The sequence below is a fragment of the Lepidochelys kempii genome, chromosome 3 (genome assembly GCF_965140285.1).
Source record: "Lepidochelys kempii isolate rLepKem1 chromosome 3, rLepKem1.hap1, whole genome shotgun sequence".
Taxonomy (NCBI): Eukaryota; Metazoa; Chordata; order Testudines; family Cheloniidae; genus Lepidochelys; species Lepidochelys kempii.
The window spans coordinates 171,474,451-171,495,783 of record NC_136382.1 but is presented as its reverse complement, the minus strand read 5'-3'; the positions used below and the strand labels follow the sequence as shown (position 1 = coordinate 171,495,783).

At 41.8% G+C, this 21,333-nt stretch overlaps 1 long non-coding RNA gene across 2 annotated transcripts in view; it reads left to right on the top strand.

Annotated features, from left to right (window-relative positions):
* LOC140908327 (uncharacterized) overlaps positions 1–21,333 on the top strand; it is a 117,485-nt gene that overhangs the window by 8,124 nt on the left and 88,028 nt on the right. The window lies entirely within an intron of this gene.

The window sequence follows — 21,333 nt, the reverse complement described above, 5'->3', positions numbered from 1 at the left end:
AAAACTATTTAAATAAACGTTAGTCTGTTATTGTTTAACAGTGTGATTAATAGTGCGATTAATTGTGATTAATTTTTTTAATTGCTCGACAGCCCTGCCCTAAACATTACTTACTCCTTACTCCTCCTGGTTCATCTCCTTATCTGGCCGAGCTACTTGGCCAGTGTGCAGGAGGAGACCCTCAAGGGCACATCTGCATAAGCTAAAGAAACAACAGACAGAGGCAGTATTGCGAGGGTACTCACAGCCTTGATTCACCCAAATTAGATACACCACTTTCTCTCTTTCCCTCGGCAGGCACACAGCCTGGTCAGAGCCCTAAGCATGGGGAGTTTGGCCAGGGAGGGAAGGGGCAAGATGGGACAAATGGTGGGGTGGTTTCAGAGGGGGATCACTACAGAGGGGGCCCCTAGGAACACTGTATTCTGAATACTGGCACCATTTTCCGAGGCAGGCATGATAGAAGCTTGCTCATGTAAGGGAGGGAATTAAGCAACATCCTTTCCAGGGCTGCAGTAATTGACTTGGCCCCCCCCCGGAAGAAGATGGGAACAGGAGACAGAGGTGCAGATAATATACCATTCTTTGCCCTGGGCTGTGCCCAAAGGCACAAATCAGCTTTTATTAAGGGACCCTTTTCCCCTCTCCCTAAAGCCATGCAGCCTTTGTTCCACTGAAACTGTAATGTTCCAAACCTTCCTCCTCTGTTACCTTACAAGATTTGGTTTTTCTCCAGCGTTCTGTAAACTTGAGGCCAAACGCACTGGATCTTGGCTTCTTCCCATTTCCATATTTCTGATGAAATAGCAGTGCCATCTTACCTATTTTAGAACTGAGGAAATGTCTGCTGTAGGTTCTCCAATTTTATGCTAACATTTTCTAGCCCTTTTGTTCCCTGTTCCTTGTCCGCTGTAATATCTTTTTAACTTCATGCTAACTATTTCAGGAGCATTCTGCAGATGTCCTAATCCTTTCTGTTCTAACTCTGTAATCACGTAAATATCCTCCCTGTTCACAAAGCAAGAAAATTACAAAAAATGGATTTGCACAATTCTGTTCCTGTTCTGCACCTCCTGTCCTATGCTATCAGTCATTGCATTTTATTAATCCCTTTGTAAACTGAAAAATTCTTCACCAGCTGAGCTAGCTTGCTCTATTTAATGGTTATTTATAGTTGTGCCCCCCAGTTAACCTTTATGTGGTGGTTCATTCTGTATCATTTTGTTCTTCTGGTTACTAGATTGCTTCTACCATCCTAAATGATTCCTTGACACAACTCCTGACATCTTTGCTCAGTGCAGTCATGCCAATAGTCCATCTGGTAGGAAGATCAGCAAATTTTGTTTTACTGAATTAGACCAATTCAGCTGTGTACATGGGATGGTGGTGTCTGGAAGAAGCATTCTCCAACAAGGCCATTTTGATTTTTCCATGCATCATAAATGGGCAGATTATATTAAGTCCAGCTCCACCGCATTTTCAGGTCCCCCAACAGACTCTTCTTTCCAGCTTCCCCCATCTCCCTGGATGGACAACTTTATCCCCAGCCACATCCCACAAGCTTACTTTGCTTCAACTAACAGTGGTGTCACCACGTGCCAGGACAGCGGTGGGTGTTCTAGCTGTCCTCCTTCCAAGGTGAGGTGCGCAGTATGCCAGCGAGAGTCATGCCACAAGTTATTGCCCATCTGCCACCTGCTAGGGCTGCCATCTTCCTGGCTACGAGGAAGCTGAGCAACATTACATCCCCTTCTCCTAGCTTCTGCGGAGTCTATATCTAATTTCCTCCCTCCCTCTTGTTGAGGGCTTCCCCTTTACATGGGGATGGGGATTTCAGTACTTTCTTCTTCTCCGCCTTCTGCTTGCTTGTGTGGGAGCCTCCCACAAGACATACAGAAAGCAAAATGGCTCCAAATTACTGCTAGGCCTGGATGGTAAGTCATAGTGTAGGGAGAGGCCTGCAACAAGCTGGGGGTTTGGCTGTGACTTGCTCTTTAGACTAGCATACCTCAGGTGGAAAACCAGCATAACGTGCAGAGCACAACACACTAGAGTTGCCAACTTTGTAATATTTAAAAACTGGACACTCCAGCAGGAGTGTTGGAACCCCCCTTCGCCCAAGGCCCCGCCCTTCCCTTCCCCCTTTCCCTGAGGCCCTGCCCCTTCCTGCCCCTTGCCCCTGAGGCCTTGCCCCCGTATGCTCCTCTTTCCCCCTCCCTCTGTCGCTCACTGCTTTCCCCCTCTCCCTGTGGGGTCCAGAAGGAACTCGCCTACAGAGCTGGGAGCTGCAGCCGCTTGATGCAGGTAGGAGGTGGCCCTGGCTGAGTAGGGGCTGATGCAGGTGATGACTCGGCGCTTCCCGCCCACAGTAACCAGACTTTGGGTGTCTGGTCAGTAGATCTGACCGGTCCCCTTTTCAACCGGACTTTCCAGTTGAAAACCGGACACCTGGACACCCTACACCACATGCCAGCAAAGGCTGCAGTCTGCATTCCCATCTTGTACCAGCAATTTCTATGCTGTTCCTTTCTATGACACATTTGGTTCTGAGACAGTTAAGGAATACGGTGAATATTTCTAAATGATGTTACTAACGTGTATGGAAGAACACTTGAATTATTTATTAACTGGAGGCCGTTATGCTTATTACTGTATCCACACCAAAAAGGGGGGAAATCTATGATTAGCTCCATCAGCACAACTCCCTACATGTCCCTTTCTACACTTACAGGTTGGCAGCAGTGCAGTGACATTGATCCCTGGTCACTACCTGCTGAATCGGAGCTATTCTCAAATGCAGACAAAGTCTTGAATTCTATTAATTTGCTCTGTGACCACAAAGAAAACACTTCACCTCTCTGGGCCCCCATTTTCCCCTGCACCTCCTTTGGTGGTCTTGTCTGTTGGACTGTAGGCTCTTTGGGACAGGGACATCTCTCGTTACATGTTCGTACAATGCCCAGTACAACAGGGCCCCAGACTCTGTCAGGTCACGTAGGCGCTACGGTAAAACAAATACTGAAATCACTTTGAATTCTATGGATAGAAAGCTTGAGGGAAGTGATAGGTGCGCCTATTAAATATTAAAGGCCTTGTTTCCCAGAGTAATTTGCTAAAGTCCACTACAGCGAGGCAAAAAGTTTCACAGTGCTAGTGAGAACACAAGTGAAGCGCTAATGAGCGAGCAAGGTTACAGTACGGTGTCCCTAAATGAATTTGTTATCCCCCTACTAAAAAAAAACTAAAAATGACACCTGCAGACTATGAGACTTTTTCCTGCAGGGGAAAGAAAGATTAAATAGCTTTATGAAAATGCCAAAAGGATGAGTAATTACTTGTTGATGAGGCACCAAGCCCAGATTAATTAGATGCTGGAACCTGGAAAGGAGATAGGATAATCTTGAGTGGAGATATTTTTTGTAGCCTGTTATGGATGGTGAAGGCCCTGTGTGCTCTGTGGCAAACCAGATCAAAATCACACAGCAGGAGCCCCTAAATTATGCACAGGAACCCCAGCGTCCTGTGTGGCATTGCCCTCAGCATCTCACCACTTTATTACCTCCTCCTCCTGTCCCAACACAGTACAATATGTGCAGCATCCCTTGTTTTTCCTTTTGATTTTATATTCAATTTGACACTGTCCCCAGATTTTCAATTCTCTCTGCTACCACTTTCCCCCGTATAGTGACAGTGAATAACTGCATAGCAGAGTTTATCAGGGAAAACCGAAAGCTTTGGTAGCTGTGTAGGGAATAGCTGGGGTTTTGGGCACCCAAGAAGTGTGGGAGCTGGTTTTGTTTTTTGCCACCCTGAAGCCCATTGAGGCTTTTGGTACAGGGGAGGGGATACATCTCCTATTTCCTTCTCTATTTCGGGGAGGGGCAGAGAGGACTTAAAATATAGGGAACAGGCCCCGAATTCTTTGTTCTCCACTACAGCAATCACTGACAGCAACTAGCTGCCCCACTTCATTCCAGGCCTCTGTCCAAAATGATAAATAAGCACATTAACTTGCAGTCACAACTACATTGACTGCAGTGGAATTGCATCTGGTTATGCTTGTGGCTCCTTATGAATTTGGCACCACTGTAATATTACATTAAAGAAAACGTGTAACAAGATCATGTGGAAAAAGAAAAGGAGTACTTGTGGCACCTTAGAGACTAACCAATTTATTTGAGCATGAGCTTTCGTGAGCTACAGCTGAAGTGAACTGTAGCTCACGAAAGCTCATGCTCAAATAAATTGGTTAGTCTCTAAGGTGCCACAAGTACTCCTTTTCTTTTTGCGAATACAGACTAACACGGCTGTTACTCTGAAAAAAGATCATGTGGATAACAGATTCCTATCACATCAAAACTAAGCACTAGATCAGAGTTTTTAGAAGTCTTGAAACTCTACACAAGCCACCACAAACAGTGGCGGATTAGCCACTGGGCCAACGGGGCCTATGCCCAGGGACTCCAGCTAATTGGGGGCCCCTGGAAAAATGGGCACCCCCGTGCCCCAATTCCACTCCCCGGCAGGCGTCCTGGACAGGGGGGTGGAGTGGGGCAAGCCCCTGTGCCCCAACCCCATTTTCCCAGCAGGAGCACCAGCGGGGGAACTGCAGGCAGAAGGGGTGGGGACAGGCCCTCACTTGCTCTGGCCCAGGGCCCCACAAAACTGTAATCCACCTCTGACCTCAAAACAAAAACAAACAAACAAACAATCTGCCTGTGATGTATTTCATCTGAGAGACACTGGATTGCGTTACAACAGCTTCCTTTCTTACTAATGATCAAATTAAACACAAGAGTAAGGGAATGTCAAGTAAATGATGCGGCAGAAGCCTTAACTATTCCAAATGAGCAGAACACATTTGAGCCACAGAATAGTAAATGTTCCTTAGTCCCTCTAGCAGCATGATACAAACTTTTCCTTTTTAGAAACTAACGTAACATTAACAGGGACTAGAGTAGCAGCGGTGTTAGTCTGTATCTGCAAAAAGAACAGGAGTACTTGTGGCACCTTAGAGACTAACAAATTTATTAGAGCAAAAGCTTTCATGGGCTACAACCCACTTCATTGGATGCATAGAATGGAACATATAGTAAGAAGATATATATATATATACACATACATACATACAGATAACATGAAAAGGTGGAGTAAGAGGCTAATGTGATTAGGTCCTATGATTGTGTCACTTGAATAAATATGTGGACAGAGTTGGCAACTGGCTTTGTTGCAAGGATAGGTTCCTGGGTTAGTGTTTTTGTTTTGTGGTGTTTGGTTCCTGGAGAGTATTTGCTTCAGGTTGGGGGGTTGTCTGTAAGCGAGGACTGGCCTGTCTCCCAAGATCTGTGAGAGTGATGGGTCGTCCTTCAGGATAGGTTGTAGATCTTTGATGATGCGCTAGAGAGGTTTTAGTTGGGTGCTGAAGGTGACAGCTAGTGGCGTTCTGTTATTTTCTTTATTGGGCCTGTCCTGTAGTAGGTGACTTCTGGGTACTCTTCTGGCTCTGTTAATCGGTTTTTTCACTTCAGCAGGTAGGTATTGTAGTTTTAAGAATGCTTGATAGAGATCTTGTAGGTGTTTGTCTCTGTCTGAGGGATTGGAGCAAATGCGGTTGTATCTCAGAGCTTGGCTGTAGACAATGGATCGTGTGGTGGGATTAGCACTCACGTTGGGATTTGGGTGCTGAACTCCTACAGGCTCCTTTGGAAAGTCTAGCCATAATTTAATCTTAAATAAAATACAAAGTGTTTTGGGAAAAAAAAGTCTGATTTCATTTGTTAAACAAACAAATCTCAGAAAACTGTTTTGCATTTGGAGAGTTTCTTAGGACCCAATCCCGCCAACACTACTAGGCCCTCACAGACTTCAGTGAGATTCCTCACAGTAGTAAACAATTTCAGGATCAGGCCTTTAAATCCTAGTCCTGGAAACACTTACACATGAGAGTAACCCCACTGAGTTCCCTGTGTGATTTCAATGAGGCTGCTTCTCATTCCCTAATCCTGCACCCACTGAAGTCTCAGACTCAGACCTTAAGGTCAGAAGGGACCATCGTGATCATCTAGTCAGACCTCCTGCACATTGCAGGCCACAGAACCTCATCCACCCACTCCTGTAATAGACCCAGAATCTCTGGCTGAGTTACTGAAGTCCTGAAATCATGGTTTATAGATTACAAGTTACAGAGAATTTACCATTTACACGAATATAAATCTGCAAGTGACCCAGGTCCCATGCTGCAGAGGAAGGTGAAAGCCCCCCCATGGTTTCTGCCAATCTGACTTGGGGGGAAATTCCTTCCCGACCCCAAATATGGCAATCAGTTAGACCGTGAGCATGTGGGCAAGAGCCACCAGGCAGATAGCTGGGAAAGAATTCTCTGTGCCGTCATTTAGTGTCCCGTCTCCAGATTTGGAGATTTGTGCTTCTGGCAGTCACCTATGGGCCACACATCCCATCATAGGCAGTCCTGTCATACCAACTCCTCCATAAACTTATCAAGCTCAGTCTTGAAGCTAGTTAGGTTTTTTGCTCAACTGCTTCCAATGACTGCACTAGTGCAGGATCAAGCTCCACATGTGTGTTGAGAGAATTGGGTTTTAGTTTGTAGCTAAACATAAGATACTTGCCCATAATACTCCTGGACCCAGGACTGTGCAGAGGTAACCTCCCCTCCACCTTCAGGAGCACTAGGACCCACGAAGCAATCACATGGGCTGAGGAAAGAAGAAATTCCAGCAAGGAGAAAGTGAAGCCAGAAGGAGTAGGCTCAGGAACAATTTCAGCAGGTTCTGCATCAGAGACCCTCACCAATGCGCCAAATGTCAGCAGGCAGTTTTCAATCTGCATGTTCTTTGCTTCATGCTGATTGGCTGTTTGCTCCAATTCCTTCCCACCCCTGCCCTCCATGTCTTCAGCTGCCTTCCATGCTCTCCTCCACTCCCCGTCCCTTTTATATCCTCTGCCTTCCTTTGTCTTTCCATGTAGTGAGTCTCCTCTGAGTCCTATCAAAACCCCACCCAAAGAATTAAAACAACAATAAAACCCCCACTAAATCTACCCCTGCTGCCACATACCCACAAAGGGAAGGAAAAAAAAATCTGCATGCTATTTGCCACCATCACATTGCTTGTAGGTCACATCTCATTCCCCCAACCCCTGACTGTCTTATCTATTTAGATGGTAAGGTCCTTGGGACAGAGGTCATCTAGTACTTTGTACAGTACCTAGCACAATGGGGCCTCATTCTTGGTTGGTCCCTAGGCACTACTGTAATACAAATAGAATAATTAATAAAAGCTGAACATTCAGGAACCAATAAAAAAAAAACACACACAAGTAAATGTGTGGGGAGGGATAGCTCAGTGGTTTGAGCATTGGCCTGCTAAACCCAGGGTTGTGAGTTTAATCTTTGAGGGGGCCATTTAGGGATCGGGGCAAAAATTGGGGATTGGTCCTGCTTTGAGCAGGGGGTTGGACTAGATGACCTCTGAGGTCCCTTCCAACCTGATATTCTATGATTCTATGAAATGAGAAGGCAGAAGCCTGCACAATGGGAATCAGGAATATTGGATTAAAGGACTAGGTAATTTTAAAGGTACAGTATTGATATTTCTACTATCGGAGCTGTGAAAAGCTGTGTTTCACTTTTCAGCAACCTTTCTGTATGTACAGGAGCTACTGGCATTACTGAAAAATAACTCAGGCCTGAGCTACACCTAAAACTTAGGTCAACCTGGCCACATCATTCAGAGCTGTGAAAAATTTCACATCCTGTGTGGTGCAGTTAGGTGGAACTAATCCCCACTGTAGAAAGGTGGGTTTAACTACATCGACGGAAAAACCCCTTCCACTGATGCAGGAAACATCTACAGACTCTCAGTGAAGATCCCTAGAATGGGATACCTTTCTTTGCCGGGACATGCTAAGTAATCCTAGCTTTTCTTTTCAGAGTTTAGGGGGACAATCACCCCTTCTTACTGTTTTTCCCTTATAAAAAAAAACACATGTAAAAATATTCTGTTTCCAAATGCACAAAGAAAAGAGTACGCTCATTAAAGAGCATTGCATTTGCACGGTGAAGAGATTGTAAAGATAGTAGATCAAATGCCTAAATATCCACTACTTCCTCCCTCAGCCAGAAAAAACAAACAAACAAAGAGGGGACTGGAAAGAACCAGCTGAAAAATTCATAAGGTTCATTTCATGGAGTGTCCATCTCAATCTTGCCTCAAGAGAGAGGGGTTTCTGCCCAAGCAGCTGAGGGGAGAGCAGACTCCCAGCCCGCCATATATTAAATATTGTTAGTAGGGCTGATGGAAATTTTTCCATCAATTTTTTTTTCAAAAGAAAATCAGATTTTCTGCAAAAATGAAGATTTTTGCAGACCGTGTCTGCTGTCCTTGGAATTTTTCAATTTTCCACCTGAAAACCAAACCCCCAATATTGAAAACTTTTCTGCCAAAACCTGAAAAATTTACATTTTTGTTGAAGAAAAGTTGAAATTTTCCATGGTAATCCCCCCCCCCCATTTTCTGACAAACCCTCATTGTTAACATGACTATCATTGACCCCGATATCTATAACCGTTTTTCCTTCCTGTCTCAGATTCTTTTTTATTTGTTTGAAGTTTCATGATGTTATATTTTACTGTATATATACAAAGACGTTTTTATCTAACAAATAGTCTTGATGGAAAATTGAAACATAACACTATGTAATTTATTTCTTAGAATTCAGAATGATAACACACAAGCACCAAAATCAGAGAGAGACAAAGCAGGCTGCTCCCTAAAACAGAGGCACAATTCACCCCACCTTACTCTACACCTAGCTGTCTGCTAATTGACTGCTGCTGAGACACAGAATGGCAGGCTTCCTTATGGAGCATGCAAGCAGCACCAGAAATAAATCTCTCTCTCTCTCTCTCTCTCTCTGTCACACACACATACTCAAAAAGTAATAGCTCTCAGTTCCAACACGGACCTCAGAACACCACACAAGGGTGTTTTTTATTGCAATTGTTTTATTGGACCATATCCTGAAGTCCTTACTCAAGCAAACCTCCCAGGGAAGTCCTTAAATTCAGATTTTGGTGTCCCAATGACTGTTTTTCAGTCCCTCTCCTTCCAGCTGGAAGAGTTTGAGGTTGCCCTTTGCTTCCTAGCTAACACTTTTTAGCTATGGGATTACTTGGGGAGTACAGTACATGCTCACAGTTTTCTCACTGAAATTGACAGTCATTAGAGTAGGGATAGTATCAGGTCAAAGCTTGCTCTCTAAGTCACATTCAATATGACTCACCAGTAAAAAGCCCCTTTCACTTGTCTTGGTTGTAAGGATTGTCAGGACAATTTTAAGAAGTGATAGACTGTTTCTAAAGTCTTCATGCTGTAGACTGAGCAATACTTTCTGGCACAAAGCTGATGTCTTCAGAGGGCATAGTATGTGCAGAAGTCAATTTCCAGTCATAATGTCATCTTCATTGCAGAGTTAACCTGGGTGATCAGCACTCAGCTTTGAGCATCCAGTTTAGTGTACCTTGGGTTTGAGTGGCCACACTGGAGTTACTGGGTCCTCACTGGTGCTGCACCTCTCACCCCCGTATATGTGACTAGGACTTCTGGGGGCATATCTCCTGGGACTTTGTCCTGCAATAAGCTACGCCTTAGCTAGAAGGAGATCATTGCCTGTAATTGCCCTCTTCAGCCTTGGAATTTTTCTTTTTACATTTCTATAGTTTCTTCTATTCTGCAGTATTACAACTGTAACACCGACCAGCCCGGTTGTCATAATCAGAGATCAAACCTGGGATCTCTTGAGCTTAATGCATGAGCCTCTACTGCGTGAACTAAAAAAATGCATCTCTCTTACGCAAGCCTGTAACAGGTTCATCAATCTCTAGCTGGCCTAGCCACCCTCTAGAGGGGAACAGAGTGCCACACCGAGCCAGGTTTATCCCAGGAGTAGACAATGAAGACACTGGTAGAGCATGTGGCTTTAAGAAACACCCAATACAAACTTCTGTGCACTTGGCAGTGGGGTGGGGTGGAGCTCTGTAAAGTCTGCACTTTATCCCTGGAAATTGTGAAAGCCAAACCCACTTGGCTGTATAAAAGGCTGCTGCTAAGCTGTCTTTCCTTAGGAAATGAGAAGAGTGTCAGCTGCCATTTTGGGACAGCTGGAGATCAGATTCAGTAACTTCTCCCTTTCTTAAAAGGCCCTTGACTCCAGCTGGATGTTAGTTACATCGACTGCCAGCACTTTATGTTGCTAAGTTAGTATATCTCAACTTGGCCCTGAAGATAATGCTAGGCCAGAAATCCACATAGCTTTGGTTTCCATTTCAGAAATGAATTCTTTGTGTTTTGCAGACATAGGCTCCAGCTTTGTGAGTATCAAAGATGCCTCATCTGTACTTCATATCTCCCTTACAGACCCAGGTTCCATTCACATTTTGTCATCTTCTGTTGGGCCAGAGTGACCTGCAAGTTATCTTCATCCATCCATCCATCCATCCATCCATCCATCCATCCATCCATCCAACACCTTTAGTAAGCAATAATTTACTGTATCTGACATTTTTAGTGGGAGGTTCTCTGCCCTCTTTCAAATTCCATGACATCTTCTGGTGGATGGGCAGGTCACACAGTCCTCCAATCAGCAGTAGCAGAGGTCAGGAAAACTTCCTACTTCCCTCTATTTACTAAGCACGACCATAGTCTGGGGCATGAGAAGCTTCAGATTGTACTTTTACGGCTGTGGTCATCCTGACCTTAATGGATCCTCTGGATTTGTGCCTGAACAACTGCAAAAGCAATTAACCTAGGATATAACTTTACATCTACATTTATATGTGGGTTCAAATTATGTCGCTTAGCACATAAGCTCCTGTACGTGCTTTCAATTACGTAGACATTTCAACAACCTAAACTGCAGGTGAAAATATGGAAGCCAATATCTAAAAACCTGCAAAAAAATTTCCCTACTGTGAACACACAAGTTGGACAGCAGGTTCCACTGCTCGGAACTGTCCTTTTCTTCCGAAAGCATGGGCAATGACTCCCATAAATGACTTTCTTTAAGACAAACAAGCAGTATAGATGTAGACTTTGATGGATACTTGGTTCTAAAGGTGGAAAAACAATAAAAATGAAAATCGAAGAAACACAACCAAACCTGATATGTCTGAATTAAATATAAGCAGCTGCATACTATCTTTGCAGAGAGGGCTTATCATGTGCATTATATAACATTAGTGCTCACTGACTTGTAAAGCTCATGGGAGTCCACTGCACAGTTTAGAGAAGACAAACGTTTGTTTTTCAGAAAGATTCATTATTATTTGAAGTACTTGTTTAATCTAAACTGAAATCCTAAGGGGATAACACGGAAGAGCCCTGTCTCTGTAAGTCAATTTTATTTGTAAGTGACAGGAAATAAAATGACTGAAAAAGACCACTCTTGCTAAGCAAGGATTATTGAGCTGATACCATTGCTTTGTTGAAGGATATTTTGCCCTTCAAAACAATTATACTACAAAAATGATGGGTCATGCAAAGACTAGTTAGTAGAGCAGGATGGAAAATGGTTTTTTTTCTTCATGGAAAATTTTGACTTTTCATTGAAAGCCTAAATGTTTTTAGCCAAAAAGATTTTGGTTTTTGGCTGAAGACCAAAAACTTGGGAGTGTATGAGTTTTTGTTTATTCAATTAAAAATCTGAATTTTTCCTTGGAAGTCAGACACGTTCAGTGAAAAATTTCCTTTAGTTGAAAATCCAATTTTCTGTCAAAAGGTTTACCTGGAGAATTATTGACCAGCCCTCCTAGAAACTCCCAAAAGGCATTTAAGGTAGTTGACAATACTGTTCAGTCATATTCTCTGTGCAATCATCTCATCTGTTACTTAATCTTTGTAATAAATAAAGGGAAAATCACATTCAAGTCAAGCAGTAAGAAGATTAACCTGATCAGAAATGAATGGGAGATACGTGTCTTTCAGCCGCTCCCACTACCTCCCATATTCCTACTCACCTTGATGCTCATCCTCATGCTTAGATCTTAACTTTTTGCTTCTGTTTGTCATGCAGCCTCTTCTATTGAACAGGACGACTCACCTGTTATGTCCTGCGTCCTACAATGCACATATAGCCCAAGGCCATTCCTCACACCCATGGCAGCCTAACTAAACTGAACAAAGGGCAAGATTATCCCTTGTCCTACACATGGGAGCAAAAGGCTCCACAGCTCCTTCTTATTCACCTGCTCAGGATATGAGCCCAGCGAGCCCAAAGCTGAGTGCAGAACAGCCTCTGTGGGTCCACTATTCCATGTCCCAGAGGTGGGCTGGGAATGCGTAGAGATTTGGCTGGGCTCCACAGGCCTTTTCATATACCAGCTGGCCTGGTGAAAGAAGCCGGACTGGAAGAAGTAATCTCCCAGTAGCATATACCAGTAGCAGATTACTTTCCCATCTAGAACAAGTGCGGAGCAGAGGAAGCAAGAGTCACAAATCCCTCCTTGGTCTGCTCCTGGAGCAGCACAGCTACTCACATACACACTTAAAAAGTGATAGCTCTGACTTCCAACACAGACCTCAGAACACCACACAAGGGTATTGTAAGGAAAACTATAAATCTGTCCTCAAACTAGTATACAGGAGAGACTCAAAGCACTATAGGTTTTGAACCATTACTGTAGACTAGTGTCTTTTAAAAAATGTATTTAGGCAATTAAAGATATTCTATTAACTATAGGGGACCCAATGGAACTAGTGTGTGGATCTAGGAAATTATACACTGGTTTTACTTTTAAAAAATTACTTCCATTTTCAGAGATCTTACTGGTCCTAAAGAAATATTCCCCATTTTAAATAAAGGGAATGTCTCTCAAACAGGTGGAATCTTTAAAATGCATGAAACTTTTAAAAGTATGATGGCTGTACCTATTAATGTTTTACACCATTAGCTCATACTTGAACAAGCTTTTCTCATTTTCATTACAGCTTTAGTATAGGAGTGTTTTGACCAAAAGCTGTATAAATCACTGTTTCAAGCATAACATCGAGTCATAATCAAACCAATACTTTTGATTCAGGGCTCAGTCCAAGAAGGTGCTGAGTGCCTTCAATTCTCATCTAAGTCAGGGGGAGCCGAGGATACTTAGCACATTTCAGGAGGTGCTCAGCATCTCATAAGATCAATGGTAGAGTTTGAAGACAAAGACAGGATCTTTTTGGAACTTTTTCTCTTCATGTGCTTTAGTTACCCTGTGCTTGGTTACCCTTGGGTAACCAAGCATATCTCCCATCACCTGAGGAACGCATCAGCCAAAATTAGATAGGACTGTGCAGGAATGGACATATGAGTGCCTGATTTATAAAGAATATTTGTTTGTGTTTGATTGGACCACGTAGGCTCTTGAAGAACCTGACCACTGTACTGATTCCTTTCTAGCTCTTTCCCTGATTTTACTGTGTTAGTTTATACAACATGTGTTCAGTGTCCTTTTGCCATTTCAGTTGGCAAGTCAACTTGTGCAAGAGCTGAAAGATGCTAGATAAACTGATTTAATGAAGCGGTTATGTTGCAGCAAATGATAGAACATTAAACCTGTCAACTACAAACCCTTAATTCCAGAAATGTATTGTTACAGGCTATTTGAAACATTGGTGAAACAGGTGGTAAATATGAAAGAGAGTATTGAGTGATTACAAATTCAAAAGCTTGTGCAATATGAAAATATTACTAAGGGCCAGACTTCTAATTGCTTTATAGCCTTTCATGCTAAAAGGCCATAGGGCAGATTTAAGGACCCCTTGGAAAAATATCACTAGTGCAGGGAGCCTCTACTTCAAGCACAGAGACTGCTCTGTGTCACCCCACAGAAGACCCTGTGCAGGGGTGTGGTGGGCCAGAGAAGATGGATCAGAGACAGGAGTAGGTGTTCCTGTTGTGGTCAAGTTTCCTGGCTGCTGCATGACCCACAGGAAGTATGGCAGTGAGGAGCCAGCTGCCATGGGGCTGATTGACACTACCGTAGTAAATTGATCTAACTTATGCAACTTCAGTTTCTATGCCCCTGCTGAGGAGGAGCTGTGTGCTTCTCAGCCAAGCCAGGGAGAGGCACTTCCCCATCACTTCCCCTGTGCCTCTTACTTTAACTTAACCCCTGCCTGTGCTGGAAGCCATTCTCTACCGCCCAGAACTGAAGAAGCATAAACTGCCTCCTTTCAGTTTCTGCACTAGGCTTAGCACCAGTGTGAGGATGAATTTGCTCAAAGGTGTCTCCCACTAATAACTGTATTCCATTTTCATAGTCTCCTTCATCCCCTGCTGGGGACCACTGGAGTGAACAGAAAAGCAACATTGTATTGGGCAGTAGTTTGACCCAATATATGTCATGTTGCTGCTTCAGCCTGCAAATATGGGAAAGAGAGAAAGAAAAAAAGTATTTTGAACATCTTTTTATGCAGAAGAAAATGTCCATTTGTTTCTCTTGATCAGGCATTTAAAAAGGCACCACTTGGAAGAAAGAGGTAGACTCTACATGGGCTCCAGCAGGATTTGTGTCACAGCTCTGTTCTAAGAGATCAAATGTTTCCAGGTCCCACAGTATCTTCAACTGTGGTGTGTTGTTGCTAGGAAATGTTTGATGAAAGGAAGGTTCAGCTGGGTAACTTTTTACCTTTAAGCATTTAAAAATAACTGATTAAAACACAGAACAAAGGTTCAGCCCCTGTAGAACTTGATCAGTAAGTGCTTTCATGAGTGAGTCATCCCAATCCCACTTCAGTGACAGACAAACTAATGAATGAGGGGATAAAAATCAACAATGAAAGAGTAACTGAAAATTACAGGCATCTCAGGGAGCTTGGCTCTTCAGTAAAAACAGCCCCCCAAAAATAAAGCACCTGGGTCTGATCCACAGCCCATTGCAGCCAATGAAATGACTCCCACAGATTCTAGTGCACTTTGGATAAATTCTATAAATTAGCAAAAGTTCTATAAATTAGCAAAAGGCCTGTAGGGTAACTTTTCAAAAACATCCAAGTGAATTAGGAGCCTAAGTGCCATTTTCAAAGGCAACAGACTTTTAAAATGGGACTTAGGTGCTTTTTAAAATGTTACCCTACTTCTCCATTTTCACCCACAATTTTGCATGTAGAATGAATTGTAGGTGAAATTATACAGTTATTAATATTTAAGGAGATTATTAAAGGCATATAGGGGAGTTAGGCACCCATATATTATTGACTTTCAACAGGAGCTGGGCTCCTAACTGGTCTTGTGCCTTTGAAAATCTCTCCCCTACATAGCTAATTGCCTTGTGGATTTGATCACAGTTAGAATCTACATGTGACTTGTGCCTGCAATTAACTGCACCCCCCACCTCAAGTAAGCACTTGCAATTGCTTGTGGATATAAAATTATGGGAGCAAAAAATAGAGGCTGAATAGTCTTTACATTAGACAAAGGCAGACTGAGCACTGTGACTTTCTCTCACTTTGAACTGCCATAGTTTACACTCCACAACACAGACCTTGTCACTGCTTTCAGCCTAGAGAGAGCCCTCATTACACTGGAAGCTGAAGTAATTAGAAAAAAACTGTCTCCTTAAAGCAACCTTTACTGCACTTGCACCTGATTACATATCTCTAAACCTACTGACCACAACACAGCTAAATGAGAACAAAGGCGCCTGGGGAAAAATGCACATTTGGGAACAGCAATTTTCGGGGGCTGGGATGATGGGTCAAATTCTGTACGTTTAGAATAACTCCATTATTTTGACAGGTTTCAGAGTAACAGCCGTGTTAGTCTGTATTCGCAAAAAGAAAAGGAGTACTTGTGGCACCTTAGAGACTAACCAATTTATTTGAGCATGAGCTTTCGTGAGCTACAGCTCACTTCGTCGGGATGTTCACCAGTGCAAGTGAAAGCAGAATTTGGCCCCATTTCTTTTTTATGTGTGTCTTGTACAGTGTTGAGCACACTGTTGGCACAAAACAAATGGTAGATAATATATGTCAAGGATGTGGAGACATCACAGACTGGCAGGATCTAATAAATTGTGTCACTCCTGAGTTCTAATCTGAGTTTATGGCAAAATTTATCATATGAGTTTGGGTAAATTACTAAAAACCCAGACCCACAAAGTTACATAGACACCTACCCCCAAGCCTTAGGCACCCAAGACCCATTTTCAGGTACTACTGCAACCCACAAAATTCCCACTTGGCTGCTGCTGCACCCTGTAGGTGCTTAAACTCATTCAGCACCCTAAGTTTTTGCAGTAAAGTTCCCAAGGTGCTTATGTTTTGGTCTCTGGGCATGCGTACTGCTGCCCTCCTCTAGGTGTCTATCTCTTGCCTAAGCCACAGTCTGATCCATGAACTGGGGAAGAGAGGTAGTTCTCAGTCTAACTCACATGTAGGGCCTGATCTTGTAGGTGTGCTTATAGGCAGCCTAATGCCACACACAAGTGTGTGTGTGTTAAGAAGGAAATCCCTTATAATCTTTAGCTCAGTGGTTAGAGCACTCACCCAGGTTTGGGAGAGCCCTGCTTGAGTCCATGCTATGCCTGATGAGGAGAAGGGATTTGAAAATCATCATACTGCCTAAGTTCCTTTTGTGGAGTCAGGTGTCTGCACTTCAGTTTCCCCTCTGTAAAGTGGGAGTAACAACACTTACCTATGGGGGTACTGGTGTTGAAGATAAATTTGTGAGTTGGGTGAGATCCAGGCAATGCTGATGTCAATGTGAATTTTGCTATTGATTTCAAATGGAGCCAGGCTTTTACACCACTTTGAAAATATAAATCACCATGCAATGATCATTTCAGATTATTACCTGACCCCTCCCTCCCAAGCACAATTGCTTTATATGAAGTATACCTGTCATATTGAAGGCACATTGGATTGTTCCACTGGAGACACAGAAGCTAGCTTTATATATCTTTGTACATTCATGTAAAGCGTGGTATAAAAATTAGGGCTCTCAAGCGATAAAAAAAAAATAATTGTGATTAATCGCACGATTAATCTCACTGTTAAATAATAATAGAATACCATTTATTTAAATATTTTGGGATGTTTTCTACATTTTCAAATATATTGTTTCAATTACAGCACAGAATACAAAGTGTACAGTGCTCACTTTATATTTATTTTTTATTACAATTATTTGAACTGTAAAAAAACAAAAGAAATAGTATTTTTCAATTCACCTCATACAAGTACTGTAGTGCAATCTCTTTATCGTGAAAGTTGAACGTACAAATGTAGATTTGTGTAAAAAAACCTGCATTCAAAAATAAAACAATGTAAAATTTTAGAGCCTGCAAGTCCACTCAGTCCTACTTCTTGTTCACCCAATCGCTCAGAAAAACAAGTTTGTTTATATTTATGGGAGATAATGCTGCCCGCTTCTTGTTTACAATGTCACCTGAAAGTGAAAACAGGCATTCACATGGCATTGTTGTAGCCGACATCGCAACATATTTACGTGCCAGATGCACTAAAGATTCATATGTCCCTTCAGGCTTCAACCACCCTTCCAGGGGACATGCGTCCATGCTGATGATGCTTTCTAATCAATAACAATCCAAAGCAGTATGGACTGACACATGTTCATTTTAATTATCTGAGTCAGATGCCACCAGCAAAAGGTTGATTTTCTTTTTTCATGGTTCAGGTTCTATAGTTTCCACATCAGAGTGTTGCTCTTTTAAGACTTCTGAAAACACCTCGTCCCTCTCAGATTTTGGGAGGCACTTCAGATTCTTAAACCTTGGTTCAAGTGCTATAGCTATCTTTAGAGATCTCACATTGATAGTTTCTTTGCATTTTGTCAACACTTCTTTGCTGTTAAAGTGTTCTTAAAATGAATAACATGTGCTGGGTCATCATCCGAGAGAGCTATAACGTGAAATATATGGCAGAATGCGGGTAAAACAGAGTAGGGGACATACAATTCTCCCCCAAGTAGTTCAGTCACAAATTTAATTAATTCATTATTTTTTTAACGAGTGTCATCAGCATGGAAGCATATCCTCTGGAATGGTAGCTGAAGCATGAAGAGGCATATGAATGGTTAGCATATCTGGCACGTAAATACCTTGCAATGCCGACTACAGAAGTGCCATGCACATGCTTGTTCTCACTTTCTGGTGACATTGTAAATAAGAAGAGGGCAGCATTATCTCCTGTAAATGTTTGTCTTAAAGATTGTCTGAACAAGAAGTAGGACTGAGTGGACTTGTAGGCTCTGAAGTTTTACACTGTTTTGTTTTTGAATGCCGGTATGTAACAAAAAATCTGCATTTGTAAATTGCACTTTCATGACAAAGTGATTGCACTACAGTACTTGTACGAGGTGAATTGAAAAAAAACTATTTCTTTTGTTTGTCATTTTTACAGTGCAAATGTTTATAATCAAAAATAATATACACTTTGATTTAAATTACAACACAGAATGAATAGATATGAAAATGTAGAAAAACATCCAAAATATTTAATACATTTTAATTGGTATTCTATTGTTTAACGGTACGATTAAAACTGTGATTAATTGCAATTAATTTTTTTAAGTTAATCTTGTGAGTTATCTGTGATTAATCGACAGCCCTAACAAAAATTTATCTTCCAAGATTTACATAGTTTCATTTTGAAGAGTTGCCATTCAATTTAAACACAGGAAAGATTGGAAGATTATGTTTTCTCCATGTCAAATAAAAAATATTTAGGGTCACAACCTAATAAGAGGATTGAAGAGTAATAGAAAGAGCTTACCATAAAATACCATGATACTTAGCAATATGTACTGCTGACTTTTACTAGGGTAAGAGAGGAAGGTCATTCATCATCCACCATCATAGTACTGAGGATAACACACAGATACCAGATGAGTGCCCCATTAATACTTCTCTCAGTGTTAGATAACAAGATCCTATATGTTAGAGCTACAAGACATTGCAGATTTTAAAGACAAGTGAGAGCAGTTAGGAATTTTACCATTTTGCACTGGTGTAAGTGACTATACAAGGTGCATAACAATGCAGAACTTGGCCCATAGTCTTTGTAAAACTAGAGGATCCATTGATTCATTACCAATACCTGATGCAACAGGCATGCAGGAAAGGGATATTTATCGAGCATGCAGAGAGGTCAGTGTTACATTCTGAGAGCCCTGGCCAGCAGCTTGAATGGCTGAGCTCCAGGTGTCACACCAAATTATGATGCTCAGAAACCTGTCCCACCCACTGTACTTTATTAGTGAGGTTTGAATTTAAACTTCCATTTCAAGTGATACACACACACACACACACACACACAAGGAAAACATGAATTTGCTGAACCCTAGACTTTCATATAAGTAAGATCCTGCCCTGTGAATTAGTACATCTATCTTCTTTCCTTTGCCCTCCATTTCCTCTCTGACATTGACATTTGTGACCTAATGTACCTAATTTCTTCTATAATGAAGGTTATGTATCACTTGAATGAGAGAGAAAGCAAGAGAGCATGTGCTGTTTGTTCTGGTCTACACTGAACCAATTTTCATTACAAATTGCATACATTTTCTTAAGGAACATGTCAGCAAACTCTTGCACTTAGGCTCCTGTAAATTGTTCACCCTGTCTGATACATGATTTCTTAGGTTTCTAAAGCCATGTTCCTAAATTAGAGTTTCTACAGCTAAAATCTGTTTCCTATTTTGATGTAAAATAGAGGTGAGGGATTGTGGGTGTACAGTGCCTGCAGCTGGGCTGAAGCATCATAGAAGATAATGTGTGCACCAAAAGCACAGCCATTCTGCATTTGAGCTCTCGTTAGAATGCTAAATTGCTAAGCAGGTTAAGCGTGATTTTATAAAATAAGTAATTAAATAGCTCCTCAGATATGCTTTATAGCATTCTCTGAATGAGACAAAAAGCTAAAATACACTTTCAAGAGGTCAGTATCATACTACAGAGGACAGGCTGTTTTTCATATGTAGAAATTCACAGATTTCAAAACATCTAGTGTTCCACTTACAGGGAGAATAGCTGTGGCACTTTTCTAAGTCACAGATAAAATAACAACAATCTTGGGATTTCAGCAAAAAGCACCACAGAGAGCTCAAGGTTAATTTTAGAAACTACTTTCAAGGAGGAGTGTCAATCAAGAAAAAACTGCTTTCCTGACTGGTGACTGAAACAGATATATCTATCTAGGAAACCATTTAGAGATATTTGTTAGTGACCTCTTGTGCAAAATGAAAGCTGTTCAAGTTTCAGTTTCTGCCAAAACTACTTCATTTTGTTACTTTGATACCTTCAGTTTCCCAGATAACTAACTCCCTTCAAAACAATGAGGTCACCTTTTAGAAACTTGGATAGATGTTCCCAATGTTCTGAGATACAGTTAAATACACTTAGAATGAATCAAGATTTCTGCTGAAAACAATGTATTCTTTCCTTTAATAGTAATCTATAGTACAAGAGCCCTGTTGTGCTGACCATTATTCAAACACATACATATATACTGAGAGACAGTCCCTACACTGAAGAGCTTAAAATCTAGAGACAAAGGTAGTCAGAAAAGTAGTGTTCAATATTGCGAAATCCAAGCATTCAAATGTTGTGATTCAGATCCCAAAGTCATGAAGTTGGCTTGAAAACCTTGGTTAAAAAAATAATAAATTGTGGGTTATTTTTATTTGTCTTCAGTTGTTGGAGCCTTTAATTTACACCCAAGTCACATGTTCAAGCTTTTTCCCTGCTACCATGAGGCCTGGAAACATACTTGAAAAGAAAAGAAAAGAAAAGAAAAGAAAAGAAAAGAAAAGAAGCTGAGATTCGCATGACTCCAAGGAGTTGGGGCTTTAAGAAAGACTCCAAATATCATAAAAAGAAAAGGAGTACTTGTGGCACCTTAGAGACTAACCAGTTGATTTGAGCATAAGCTTTTGTGAGCTACAGCTCACTTCATCGGATGCATTCGATGAAGTGAGCTGTAGCTCACGAAAGCTTATGCTCAAACAAATTGGTTAGTCTCTAAGGTGCCACAAGTCCTCCTTTTCTTTTTGCGAATACAGACTAGCACGGTTGCTACTCTGAAACCTCCAAATATCATGAGACTCCTGATGAAATTTCAAGAGTGGGCAACACTGAGTGTTACTGCCCCCATTTTATGGAAGGGGAATGGAGGCACAGAGCGATTTGGATTCAGACTTTCAAGATTTTCAGGCCAGATTTTCAAGTGCTCAACATGTACAATTGGAGTCAGATTTTCAAAACAGATCAGTGCCCACTGGGGACCCAAATAAGACCCAGATTCCCAAGAGTGTTAA